This window comes from Crinia signifera, chromosome 3 (genome assembly GCF_055691185.1).
Source record: "Crinia signifera chromosome 3, ASM5569118v1, whole genome shotgun sequence".
Taxonomy (NCBI): domain Eukaryota; kingdom Metazoa; phylum Chordata; class Amphibia; order Anura; family Myobatrachidae; genus Crinia; species Crinia signifera.
The window spans coordinates 107,694,497-107,707,761 of NC_139219.1; the positions used below are offsets into that span (position 1 = coordinate 107,694,497).

A 13,265-nucleotide genomic window follows, 5' to 3' on the forward strand; every position below is an offset into this window, starting at 1 on the left:
GTCTGGCTCTTTGCATTTTGGTGGTGCAGGTATAGAATTCCACATACAATAAATTAATGTTAGAGTCTTGTGGTTAAGTGGTAGAATTCCCACCTGCCAAGAGAGAGGTCTGGATCTGAAAAGGGAATAAACACCAAACAAATGTTGTACTAAAAGCATATGACTCTTAGCTTGGGAGTTTTATTTCTATTGACTAAGCTGGCCAGGCTTTGTTACAGTGTTGTAGCATCAAGGCAAGGCAACGCTTGCTCTTCAATCTACACTATTAAACCAAAGCAAAGTTTCCACATTCAGTAGATCCTGATATTCCTGCATGGTTTCACCCACTGATGTACACCTGAAACAGCGATATATTTTGTTAAAGAGTGCCTGGCTCTTTGCATTTTGGTGGTACAGGTATAGAATTCAACATACAATGATTTAGTGGTAGAATCTTGTAGTTTAGTGGTAGAATTCTCGCCTGCTATGAGGGAGGCATGGATCTGAAAAGGGAATAAACACCACCCAATGTTGTGCTCAAAGCAAATGACTCTTAGATTTGGAGTCTTATTCGCTATTGACTCAGATAACTAGGCTTTTTTACAGTGTTATGGCATCATGGCAAGGCAAGGATTGCCCTTCAATCTATAAAACCAAAGCTAGGTTTCCACATTTCGTAGATCCTGAGATTCCTGGTTGGTTTCACACACTGATGTACACCTCTTTTAAGTTTCAAATAAAACACGTTTGGTTGTGTAGTGACAGAGATCTCACCTGTAGAATTCTGGGAAAAAACACCGCCCAACGTGGGGCACGAACCCATGACCCTGAAATTAAGAGTCTCATGCTCTACCGACTGAGCTAGCCAGGCTTGGTTACTGTTGTGTGACAAAAAGGCCACTCAAGCCAAGGAGTGCCCTACAAGCTATTAAAGTAGATCTAGGCTACCACATTCAGTACACTGAGATGCATGCTTGGTTTCACAAATTGAGGAAAATGGGTAAGTAACCGTGAAGTAAAACTTGAAGCATTGGTTGTTCAGTGGTAGAATTCTCGCCTGCCACGCGGGAGGCCCGGGTTCGATTCCAGGCCAATGCAGTACTCAAGTTTTACTGAAATTATGGTATATTTTGTTAAAGAGTGCCTGGCTCTTTGCATTTTGGTGGTGCAGGTATAGAATTCCACATACAATAAATTAATGGTAGAATCTTGTGTTTTAGTGGTAGAATTCTCGCCTGCCATGAGGGAGGCATGGATCTGAAAAGGGAATAAACACCACCCAATGTTGTGCTCAAAGCAAATGACTCTTAGATTTGGAGTCTTATTCGCTATTGACTCAGATAGCTAGGCTTTTTTACAGTGTTATGGCATCATGGCAAGGCAAGGATTGCCCTTCAATCTATAAAACCAAAGCAAGGTTTCCACATTTAGTTAATCCTGAGATTCCTGCTTGGTTTCACACACTGATGTACACCTCTTTTAAGTTTCAAATAAAACACGTTTGGTTGTGTAGTGACAGAGATCTCGCCTGTAGAATTCTGGGAAAAAACACCGCCCAACGTGGGGCTCGAACCCACGACCCTGAGATTAAGAGTCTCATGCTCTACCGACTGAGCTAGCCAGGCTTGGTTACAGTGATTTGACAAAAAGGCCACTCAAGCCAAGAAGTGCAATACAAGCTATTAAAGTAGATCTAGGCTAACACATTCAGTACACTGAGATGCATGCTTGGTTTCACACATTGAGGAAAATGGTTAAGTAACCATGAAGTAAAAAGTGAAGCATTGGTTGTTCAGTGGTAGAATTCTCGCCTGCCACGCGGGAGGCCCGGGTTCGATTCCCGGCCAATGCAGTACTCAAGTTTTACTGAAATTTTGGTATATTTTGTTAAAGAGTGTCTGGCTCTTTGCATTTTGGTGGTGCAGGTATAGAATTCCACATACTATAAATTAATGTTAGAGTCTTGTGGTTAAGTGGTAGAATTCCCACCTGCCAAGAGAGAGGTCTGGATCTGAAAAGGGAATAAACACCAAACAAATGTTGTACTAAAAGCATATGACTCTTAGCTTGGGAGTTTTATTTCTATTGACTAAGCTGGCCAGGCTTTGTTACAGTGTTGTAGCATCAAGGCAAGGCAACGCTTGCTCTTCAATCTACACTATTAAACCAAAGCAAAGTTTCCACATTCAGTAGATCCTGATATTCCTGCATGGTTTCACCCACTGATGTACACCTGAAACAGCGATATATTTTGTTAAAGAGTGCCTGGCTCTTTGCATTTTGGTGGTGCAGGTATAGAATTCAACATACAATGATTTAGTGGTAGAATCTTGTAGTTTAGTGGTAGAATTCTCGCCTGCTATGAGGGAGGCATGGATCTGAAAAGGGAATAAACACCACCCAATGTTGTGCTCAAAGCAAATGACTCTTAGATTTGGAGTCTTATTCGCTATTGACTCAGATAACTAGGCTTTTTTACAGTGTTATGGCATCATGGCAAGGCAAGGATTGCCCTTCAATCTATAAAACCAAAGCTAGGTTTCCACATTTAGTAGATCCTGAGATTCCTGCTTGGTTTCACACACTGATGTACACCTCTTTTAAGTTTCAAATAAAACACGTTTGGTTGTGTAGTGACAGAGATCTCGCCTGTAGAATTCTGGGAAAAAACACCGCCCAACGTGGGGCTCGAACCCACGACCCTCAGATTAAGAGTCTCATGCTCTACCGACTGAGCTAGCCAGGCTTGGTTACTGTTGTGTGACAAAAAGGCCACTCAAGCCAAGGAGTGCCCTACAAGCTATTAAAGTAGATCTAGGCTACCACATTCAGTACACTGAGATGCATGCTTGGTTTCACAAATTGAGGAAAATGGGTAAGTAACCGTGAAGTAAAATGTGAAGCATTGGTTGTTCAGTGGTAGAATTCTCGCCTGCCACGCGGGAGGCCCGGGTTCGATTCCCGGCCAATGCAGTACTCAAGTTTTACTGAAATTTTGGTATATTTTGTTAAAGAGTGTCTGGCTCTTTGCATTTTGGTGGTGCAGGTATAGAATTCCACATACAATAAATTAATGTTAGAGTCTTGTGGTTAAGTGGTAGAATTCCCACCTGCCAAGAGAGAGGTCTGGATCTGAAAAGGGAATAAACACCAAACAAATGTTGTACTAAAAGCATATGACTCTTAGCTTGGGAGTTTTATTTCTATTGACTAAGCTGGCCAGGCTTTGTTACAGTGTTGTAGCATCAAGGCAAGGCAACGCTTGCTCTTCAATCTACACTATTAAACCAAAGCAAAGTTTCCACATTCAGTAGATCCTGATATTCCTGCATGGTTTCACCCACTGATGTACACCTGAAACAGCGATATATTTTGTTAAAGAGTGCCTGGCTCTTTGCATTTTGGTGGTGCAGGTATAGAATTCAACATACAATGATTTAGTGGTAGAATCTTGTAGTTTAGTGGTAGAATTCTCGCCTGCTATGAGGGAGGCATGGATCTGAAAAGGGAATAAACACCACCCAATGTTGTGCTCAAAGCAAATGACTCTTAGATTTGGAGTCTTATTCGCTATTGACTCAGATAACTAGGCTTTTTTACAGTGTTATGGCATCATGGCAAGGCAAGGATTGCCCTTCAATCTATAAAACCAAAGCTAGGTTTCCACATTTAGTAGATCCTGAGATTCCTGCTTGGTTTCACACACTGATGTACACCTCTTTTAAGTTTCAAATAAAACACGTTTGGTTGTGTAGTGACAGAGATCTCGCCTGTAGAATTCTGGGAAAAAACACCGCCCAACGTGGGGCTCGAACCCACGACCCTCAGATTAAGAGTCTCATGCTCTACCGACTGAGCTAGCCAGGCTTGGTTACTGTTGTGTGACAAAAAGGCCACTCAAGCCAAGGAGTGCCCTACAAGCTATTAAAGTAGATCTAGGCTACCACATTCAGTACACTGAGATGCATGCTTGGTTTCACAAATTGAGGAAAATGGGTAAGTAACCGTGAAGTAAAATGTGAAGCATTGGTTGTTCAGTGGTAGAATTCTCGCCTGCCACGCGGGAGGCCCGGGTTCGATTCCCGGCCAATGCAGTACTCAAGTTTTACTGAAATTATGGTATATTTTGTTAAAGAGTGTCTGGCTCTTTGCTTTTTGGTGGTGCAGGTATAGAATTCCACATACAATAAATTAATGTTAGAATCTTGTGGTTTAGTGGTAGAATTCCCACCTGCCAAGAGAGAGGTCTGGATCTGAAAAGGGAATAAACACCAAACAAATGTTGTACTAAAAGCATATGACTCTTAGCTTGGGAGTTTTATTTCTATTGACTAAGCTGGCCAGGCTTTGTTACAGTGTTGTAGCATCAAGGCAAGGCAACGCTTGCTCTTCAATCTACACTATTAAACCAAAGCAAAGTTTCCACATTCAGTAGATCCTGATATTCCTGCATGGTTTCACCCACTGATGTACACCTGAAACAGCGATATATTTTGTTAAAGAGTGCCTGGCTCTTTGCATTTTGGTGGTGCAGGCATAGAATTCAACATACAATGATTTAGTGGTAGAATCTTGTGGTTTAGTGGTAGAATTCTCGCCTGCCATGAGGGAGGCATGGATCTGAAAAGGGAATAAACACCACCCAATGTTGTGCTCAAAGCAAATGACTCTTAGATTTGGAGTCTTATTCGCTATTGACTCAGATAGCTAGGCTTTTTTACAGTGTTATGGCATCATGGCAAGGCAAGGATTGCCCTTCAATCTATAAAACCAAAGCAAGGTTTCCACATTTAGTAGATCCTGAGATTCCTGCTTGGTTTCACACACTGATGTACACCTCTTTTAAGTTTCAAATAAAACACGTTTGGTTGTGTAGTGACAGAGATCTCGCATGTAGAATTCTGGGAAAAAACACCGCCCAACGTGGGGCTCGAACCCACGACCCTGAGATTAAGAGTCTCATGCTCTACCGACTGAGCTAGCCAGGCTTGGTTACTGTGATTTGACAAAAAGGCCACTCAAGCCAATGAGTGCAATACAAGCTATTAAAGTAGATCTAGGCTACCACATTCAGTACACTGAGATGCATGCTTGGTTTCACACATTGAGGAAAATGGGTAAGTAACCGTGAAGTAAAATGTGAAGCATTGGTTGTTCAGTGGTAGAATTCTCGCCTGCCACGCGGGAGGCCCGGGTTCGATTCCCGGCCAATGCAGTACTCAAGTTTTACTGAAATTATGGTATATTTTGTTAAAGAGTGTCTGGCTCTTTGCATTTTGGTGGTGCAGGTATAGAATTCCACATACAATAAATTAATGGTAGAATCTTGTGGTTTAGTGGTAGAATTCCCACCTGCCAAGAGAGAGGTCTGGATCTGAAAAGGGAATAAACACCAAACAAATGTTGTACTAAAAGCATATGACTCTTAGCTTGGGAGTTTTATTTCTATTGACTAAGCTGGCCAGGCTTTGTTACAGTGTTGTAGCATCAAGGCAAGGCAACGCTTGCTCTTCAATCTACACTATTAAACCAAAGCAAAGTTTCCACATTCAGTAGATCCTGATATTCCTGCATGGTTTCACCCACTGATGTACACCTGAAACAGCGATATATTTTGTTAAAGAGTGCCTGGCTCTTTGCATTTTGGTGGTGCAGGTATAGAATTTAACATACAATGATTTAGTGGTAGAATCTTGTGGTTTAGTGGTAGAATTCTCACCTGCCATGAGGGAGGCATGGATCTGAAAAGGGAATAAACACCACCCAATGTTGTGCTCAAAGCAAATGACTCTTAGATTTGGAGTCTTATTCGCTATTGACTCAGATAGCTAGGCTTTTTTACAGTGTTATGGCATCATGGCAAGGCAAGGATTGCCCTTCAATTTATAAAACCAAAGCAAGGTTTCCACATTTAGTAGATCCTGAGATTCCTGCTTGGTTTCACACACTGATGTACACCTCTTTTTAGTTTCAAATAAAACACGTTTGGTTGTGTAGTGACAGAGATCTCGCCTGTAGAATTCTGGGCAAAAACACCGCCCAACGTGGGGCTCGAACCCACGACCCTGAGATTAAGAATCTCATGCTCTACCGACTGAGCTAGCCAGGCTTGGTTACTGTTGTGTGACAAAAAGGCCACTCAAGCCAAGGAGTGCCCTACAAGCTATTAAAGTAGATCTAGGCTACCACATTCAGTACACTGAGATGCATGCTTGGTTTCACAAATTGAGGAAAATGGGTAAGTAACCATGAAGTAAATTGTGAAGCATTGGTTGTTCAGTGGTAGAATTCTCGCCTGCCACGCGGGAGGCCCGGGTTCGATTCCCGGCCAATGCAGTACTCGTTTTACTGAAATTATGGTATATTTTGTTAAAGAGTGTCTGGCTCTTTGCTTTTTGGTGGTGCAGGTATAGAATTCCACATACAATAAATTAATGTTAGAATCTTGTGGTTTAGTGGTAGAATTCCCACCTGCCAAGAGAGAGGTCTGGATCTGAAAAGGGAATAAACACCAAACAAATGTTGTACTAAAAGCATATGACTCTTAGCTTGGGAGTTTTATTTCTATTGACTAAGCTGGCCAGGCTTTGTTACAGTGTTGTAGCATCAAGGCAAGGCAACGCTTGCTCTTCAATCTACACTATTAAACCAAAGCAAAGTTTCCACATTCAGTAGATCCTGATATTCCTGCATGGTTTCACCCACTGATGTACACCTGAAACAGCGATATATTTTGTTAAAGAGTGCCTGGCTCTTTGCATTTTGGTGGTGCAGGTATAGAATTTAACATACAATGATTTAGTGGTAGAATCTTGTGGTTTAGTGGTAGAATTCTCGCCTGCCATGAGGGAGGCATGGATCTGAAAAGGGAATAAACACCACCCAATGTTGTGCTCAAAGCAAATGACTCTTAGATTTGGAGTCTTATTCGCTATTGACTCAGATAGCTAGGCTTTTTTTACAGTGTTATGGCATCATGGCAAGGCAAGGATTGCCCTTCAATTTATAAAACCAAAGCAAGGTTTCCACATTTTGTAGATCCTGAGATTCCTGCTTGGTTTCACACACTGATGTACACCTCTTTTAAGTTTCAAATAAAACACGTTTGGTTGTGTAGTGACAGAGATCTCGCCTGTAGAATTCTGGGAAAAAACACCGCCCAACGTGGGGCTCGAACCCACGACCCTGAGATTAAGAGTCTCATGCTCTACCGACTGAGCTAGCCAGGCTTGGTTACTGTGATGTGACAAAAAGGCCACTCAAGCCAAGGAGTGCCCTACAAGCTATTAAAGTAGATCTAGGCTACCACATTCAGTACACTGAGATGCATGCTTGGTTTCACACATTGAGGAAAATGGGTAAGTAACCTTGAAGTAAAATGTGAAGCATTGGTTGTTCAGTGGTAGAATTCTCGCCTGCCACGCGGGAGGCCTGGGTTCGATTCCCGGCCAATGCAGTACTCAAGTTTCACTGAAATTATGGTATATTTTGTTAAAGAGTGGCTGGCTCTTTGCATTTTGGTGGTGCAGGTATAGAATTCCACATACAATAAATTAATGGTAGAATCTTGTGGTTTAGTGGTAGAATTCCCACCTGCCAAGAGAGAGGTCTGGATCTGAAAAGGGAATAAACACCAAACAAATGTTGTACTAAAAGCATATGACTCTTAGCTTGGGAGTTTTATTTCTATTGACTAAGCTGGCCAGGCTTTGTTACAATGTTGTAGCATCAAGGCAAGGCAACGCTTGCTCTTCAATCTACACTACTAAACCAAAGCAAAGTTTCCACATTCGGTAGATCCTGATATTCCTGCATGGTTTCACCCACTGATGTACACCTGAAACAGCGATATATTTTGTTAAAGAGTGCATGGCTCTTTGCATTTTGGTGGTGCAGGCATAGAATTCAACATACAATGATTTAGTGGTAGAATCTTGTGGTTTAGTGGTAGAATTCTCGCCTGCCATGAGGGAGGCATGGATCTGAAAAGGGAATAAACACCAACCAATGTTGTGCTCAAAGCAAATGACTCTTAGATTTGGAGTCTTATTCGCTATTGACTCAGATAGCTAGGCTTTTTTACAGTGTTATGGCATCATGGCAAGGCAAGGATTGCCCTTCAATCTATAAAACCAAAGCAAGGTTTCCACATTTAGTAGATCCTGAGATTCCTGCTTGGTTTCACACACTGTTGTACACCTCTTTTAAGTTTCAAATAAAACACGTTTGGTTGTGTAGTGACAGAGATCTCGCCTGTAGAATTCTGGGAAAAAACACCGCCCAACGTGGGGCTCGAACCCATGAGCCTGAAATTAAGAGTCTCATACTCTACCGACTGAGCTAGCCAGGCTTGGTTACTGTGATTTGACAAAAAGGCCACTCAAGCCAAGGAGTGCAATACAAGCTATTAAAGTAGATCTAGGCTACCACATTCAGTACACTGAGATGCATGCTTGGTTTCACACATTGAGGAAAATGGGTAAGTAACCGTGAACTAAAATGTGAAGCATTGGTTGTTCAGTGGTAGAATTCTCGCCTGCCACGCGGGAGGCCCGGGTTCGATTCCCGGCCAATGCAGTACTCAAGTTTTACTGAAATTATGGTATATTTTGTTAAAGAGAGCATGGCTCTTTGCATTTTGGTGGTGCAGGCATAGAATTCAACATACAATGATTTAGTGGTAGAATCTTGTGGTTTAGTGGTAGAATTCTCGCCTGCCATGAGGGAGGCATGGATCTGAAAAGGGAATAAACACCACCCAATGTTGTGCTCAAAGCAAATGACTCTTAGATTTGGAGTCTTATTCGCTATTGACTCAGATAGCTAGGCTTTTTTACAGTGTTATGGCATCATGGCAAGGCAAGGATTGCCCTTCAATCTATAAAACCAAAGCAAGGTTTCCACATTTAGTAGATCCTGAGATTCCTGCTTGGTTTCACACACTGTTGTACACCTCTTTTAAGTTTCAAATAAAACACGTTTGGTTGTGTAGTGACAGAGATCTCGCCTGTAGAATTCTGGGAAAAAACACCGCCCAACGTGGGGCTCGAACCCATGAGCCTGAAATTAAGAGTCTCATGCTCTACCGACTGAGCTAGCAAGGCTTGGTTACTGTGATTTGACAAAAAGGCCACTCAAGCCAAGGAGTGCAATACAAGCTATTAAAGTAGATCTAGGCTACCACATTCAGTACACTGAGATGCATGCTTGGTTTCACACATTGAGGAAAATGGGTAAGTAACCGTGAAGTAAAATGTGAAGCATTGGTTGTTCAGTGGTAGAATTCTCGCCTGCCACGCGGGAGGCCCGGGTTCGATTCCCGGCCAATGCAGTACTCAAGTTTTACTGAAATTATGGTATATTTTGTTAAAGAGTGTCTGGCTCTTTGCATTTTGGTGGTGCAGGTATAGAATTCCACATACAATAAATTAATGTTAGAATCTTGTGGTTTAGTGGTAGAATTCCCACCTGCCAAGAGAGAGGTCTGGATCTGAAAAGGGAATAAACACCAAACAAATGTTGTACTAAAAGCATATGACTCTTAGCTTGGGAGTTTTATTTCTATTGACTAAGCTGGCCAGGCTTTGTTACAGTGTTGTAGCATCAAGGCAAGGCAACGCTTGCTCTTCAATCTACACTATTAAACCAAAGCAAAGTTTCCACATTTAGTAGATCCTGATATTCCTGCATGGTTTCACCCACTGATGTACACCTGAAACAGCGATATATTTTGTTAAAGAGTGCCTGGCTCTTTGCATTTTGGTGGTGCAGGTATAGAATTTAACATACAATGATTTAGTGGTAGAATCTTGTGGTTTAGTGGTAGAATTCTCGCCTGCCATGAGGGAGGCATGGATCTGAAAAGGGAATAAACACCACCCAATGTTGTGCTCAAAGCAAATGACTCTTAGATTTGGAGTCTTATTCGCTATTGACTCAGATAGCTAGGCTTTTTTACAGTGTTATGGCATCATGGCAAGGCAAGGATTGCCCTTCAATTTATAAAACCAAAGCAAGGTTTCCACATTTAGTAGATCCTGAGATTCCTGCTTGGTTTCACACACTGATGTACACCTCTTTTAAGTTTCAAATAAAACACGTTTGGTTGTGTAGTGACAGAGATCTCGCCTGTAGAATTCTGGGAAAAAACACCGCCCAACGTGGGGCTCGAACCCACGACCCTGAGATTAAAAGTCTCATGCTCTACCGACTGAGCTAGCCAGGGTTGGTTACTGTGATGTGACAAAAAGGCCACTCAAGCCAAGGAGTGCCCTACAAGCTATTAAAGTAGATCTAGGCTACCACATTCAGTACACTGAGATGCATGCTTGGTTTCACACATTGAGGAAAATGGGTAAGTAACCGTGAAGTAAAATGTGAAGCATTGGTTGTTCAGTGGTAGAATTCTCGCCTGCCGCGCGGGAGGCCCGGGTTCGATTCCCGGCCAATGCAGTACTCAAGTTTTACTGAAATTATGGTATATTTTGTTAAAGAGTGCCTGGCTCTTTGCATTTTGGTGGTGCAGGTATAGAATTCCACATACAATAAATTAATGTTAGAATCTTGTGGTTTAGTGGTAGAATTCCCACCTGCCAAGAGAGAGGTCTGGATCTGAAAAGGGAATAAACACCAAACAAATGTTGTACTAAAAGCATATGACTCTTAGCTTGGGAGTTTTATTTCTATTGACTAAGCTGGCCAGGCTTTGTTACAATTGTTAAAGGTATATGATTCAAGCCATTCTATAATCATGTATCTCCCCAGCTCTGGATCCTGGTGGACCAGATGACATGCATCTTTTAGTTATCTAATGAAATCCAGATGTTCTGTTGAAAACAACAGAATATGTTATGTAATACTTCTAGAACTTTCTTGGGAACTTAGCCTTTTGCACACATACAGATAAAATGGACAAATATCCATTATCTGTGCCAAACTTCTCTACACGCAGTTAAAATTACCTTACATGGACATGCATGACGAGATAGCTGTGAGAGTGTCCACCCTTATCCTCAACTTATAAAACTAGTCACAACTGCACCCAAGGTTCAGATTGTCGTATGGTGGTCGGGGGTGTCACATAAGGAGATAAGCAGTGATGGGGAAGCCGAGACGTGAAGATGTCTTGTTATGTGGTATTGTATTGAATTACATTCTTGTGTATGATGAAGAATAAATAATTATATCTTTTATAATACTTCTGGTAAATGTCCTTCTTGCATGGGCATGGCGATAGCACTATGTGGGGTATAAACATGCTTCAACAGTTTGGGGGCTCGAAAAAAGAAAGTGGGAGTTTGCAAATTGAATTCTTATAAAGCATTCCTCAAAGAGGGGAATTTTAAAGCAAATACTGTATACCAACAGTAATGTGATACCAGTTTAAGGATTGCTTTGTGAGAATTCAGATGATGCCAAATAGAATCTTGAGGGACCAAAGTGCTGTTTCACTGCTCATGTCGGAAGGAACATGAAGAAAAAAAAAAGATTTAAAATTGAAAATACTGTACCTGTTGTGTTCACCTTATATGTATGCTTGGTTTGAGTGAAAGTATGTTTGTTGGACCGGCCGTTCACGGGGTCTGCATGGTTCAATCTTTACTTTTGCCGTATTACTTATGGTTAACGCGGCAAGGTGAAGTCAGTTAAGACAGTACCGCCATCGTTAAAATGTAAAATCACATAGATCACTGTCCCATAAGTCTTAGGAAAGCTACACGGGTGTTTGCAAAAATAAATAGGGTGAATACACTAGGTATATAAATATATCGATATATATATATATATATATATATATATATATATATATATATATATATATCAGGTAAATTGGTGAAATTATTAATCATGAACCATGGAAAGTGTGACATTGCTATCATGCTTAAATTAATTGATGCCGTTGTATTTGGGAAAGATAGTGTAGCAACTCCTTCAGTGCTACGTGTATTATGTAATGTATTGTCAGTATGAGACAAATCAGCCAAGAGACAGGAATCTCTGTGTTTCATTTTATTGTCTTATGAGAGAAACAAATGTTATATATGCATCCTGCTATATTTAGAATGAATTCCAATTTTAGAATGGATAAAAGATACTCATTTTGTAGTCCATATTCTGACATTTGAACATGTGATTTTGTGTCTGTCTTAAGGTGTCCATGCACTGATAAGGTCCAAGCAAATGGTCAGCTGTCATTTGCTCTCATCCATGGTTAGATTTTTGTTCTGACCGGACAGATCTACCTGTGTATGGCAACCTTTGTTGGGCACAGAACTGCAGCTGTGCACCAATACGATATTGGTAGAGGATATCGTATTATATTATATCTCTGTCTGCAGACAGAGAGGAAAATACTTTAGACCAATTTAGACCAATTTGGTGCTAGGGTGATTACGCTTGTTTATCCGCCCAATTCGGTAGACGTACCGTGAAGTTTTTATTGATACAGCCACAATGATCGAATATCTCTTCATTTGGGGGGCAAGCAGATTGTATGCCAATTGGGCATTTGGAATAATGCAAAACTCTAATTTTGTTCAATACTATGATGCATAGTGTTGAATTGATAAATTAGCAGATGCATTATTACCCTTGGGGTGGGTAATTGATTTATCCTGTTTTATCTGGCTAAAACAGAAGATATCGGGTAGATATGACAGACCATCGAAATCACACGTGAAATGTTTATGTAACTGAATGAATATTCACCGTCATTTAAGGTGCATTGCCTGACAGCTCATATTAGTTATATGTCTTCTGCAAGTCAGAAGGATACATTCCCTCTAATGCCGCAATGTGTGTCAAAACCTCCAAAGCATTGTTTTATGTAATAGAAATAATATATTATCAAATTCAACTAATGTGATATGGCATAATGGTCTGCAAATACATTGGCAGGGAGGGTGTATCTGGCCAGTGCACCTCCCCTTCCTCGGCTGATACTAATGCCTGTGTTGTAAATGGTTAAAAAGGGGTTAAACCCAGCATGCTTGAGTTTGGCATCAGTGCGGTGGTACGAGGGAACATTAACATAGATCCATTGAAGATTTAATGCAATTATTGCATGTAAAGGAAAAATAATCAACAGATTGAACTCAGAAGCAATTATTACTAAAAGTACATTGCACAGTAAAACACGGAGCAATAATACCCCGTCCGTGATTTTACGGGATTCTAGGGTTGGACGGACCAGCCAGGATGGCCGCTGTGGACTCCCTAGAACCAAGTTGATTTGATATATATATATATATATATATATATATATATATATATATAAATATATGTAT

The 13,265-nt window shown here is 41.0% G+C and overlaps 10 non-coding genes across 10 annotated transcripts; 7 read left to right on the top strand and 3 right to left on the bottom strand.

Moving 5' to 3' along the window:
• Positions 1-1,531: 1,531 nt before the first annotated feature.
• Positions 1,532-1,604, bottom strand: TRNAK-CUU (transfer RNA lysine (anticodon CUU)). Its single transcript has one exon. It is a non-coding gene; the product is annotated as a tRNA-Lys (tRNA).
• Positions 1,605-1,760: 156 nt separating this feature from the next.
• TRNAG-GCC (transfer RNA glycine (anticodon GCC)) lies at positions 1,761-1,831 on the top strand. Its single transcript has one exon. It is a non-coding gene; the product is annotated as a tRNA-Gly (tRNA).
• A 1,050-nt stretch (positions 1,832-2,881) lies between these two features.
• On the top strand, positions 2,882-2,952 carry TRNAG-GCC (transfer RNA glycine (anticodon GCC)). Its single transcript has one exon. It is a non-coding gene; the product is annotated as a tRNA-Gly (tRNA).
• A 1,050-nt stretch (positions 2,953-4,002) lies between these two features.
• Positions 4,003-4,073, top strand: TRNAG-GCC (transfer RNA glycine (anticodon GCC)). Its single transcript has one exon. It is a non-coding gene; the product is annotated as a tRNA-Gly (tRNA).
• An 821-nt stretch (positions 4,074-4,894) lies between these two features.
• On the bottom strand, positions 4,895-4,967 carry TRNAK-CUU (transfer RNA lysine (anticodon CUU)). The gene has a single exon. It is a non-coding gene; the product is annotated as a tRNA-Lys (tRNA).
• A 156-nt stretch (positions 4,968-5,123) lies between these two features.
• On the top strand, positions 5,124-5,194 carry TRNAG-GCC (transfer RNA glycine (anticodon GCC)). Its single transcript has one exon. It is a non-coding gene; the product is annotated as a tRNA-Gly (tRNA).
• Positions 5,195-6,244: 1,050 nt separating this feature from the next.
• TRNAG-GCC (transfer RNA glycine (anticodon GCC)) lies at positions 6,245-6,315 on the top strand. The gene has a single exon. It is a non-coding gene; the product is annotated as a tRNA-Gly (tRNA).
• An 820-nt stretch (positions 6,316-7,135) lies between these two features.
• TRNAK-CUU (transfer RNA lysine (anticodon CUU)) lies at positions 7,136-7,208 on the bottom strand. The gene has a single exon. It is a non-coding gene; the product is annotated as a tRNA-Lys (tRNA).
• A 1,277-nt stretch (positions 7,209-8,485) lies between these two features.
• TRNAG-GCC (transfer RNA glycine (anticodon GCC)) lies at positions 8,486-8,556 on the top strand. Its single transcript has one exon. It is a non-coding gene; the product is annotated as a tRNA-Gly (tRNA).
• A 683-nt stretch (positions 8,557-9,239) lies between these two features.
• Positions 9,240-9,310, top strand: TRNAG-GCC (transfer RNA glycine (anticodon GCC)). Its single transcript has one exon. It is a non-coding gene; the product is annotated as a tRNA-Gly (tRNA).
• Positions 9,311-13,265: the final 3,955 nt, after the last annotated feature.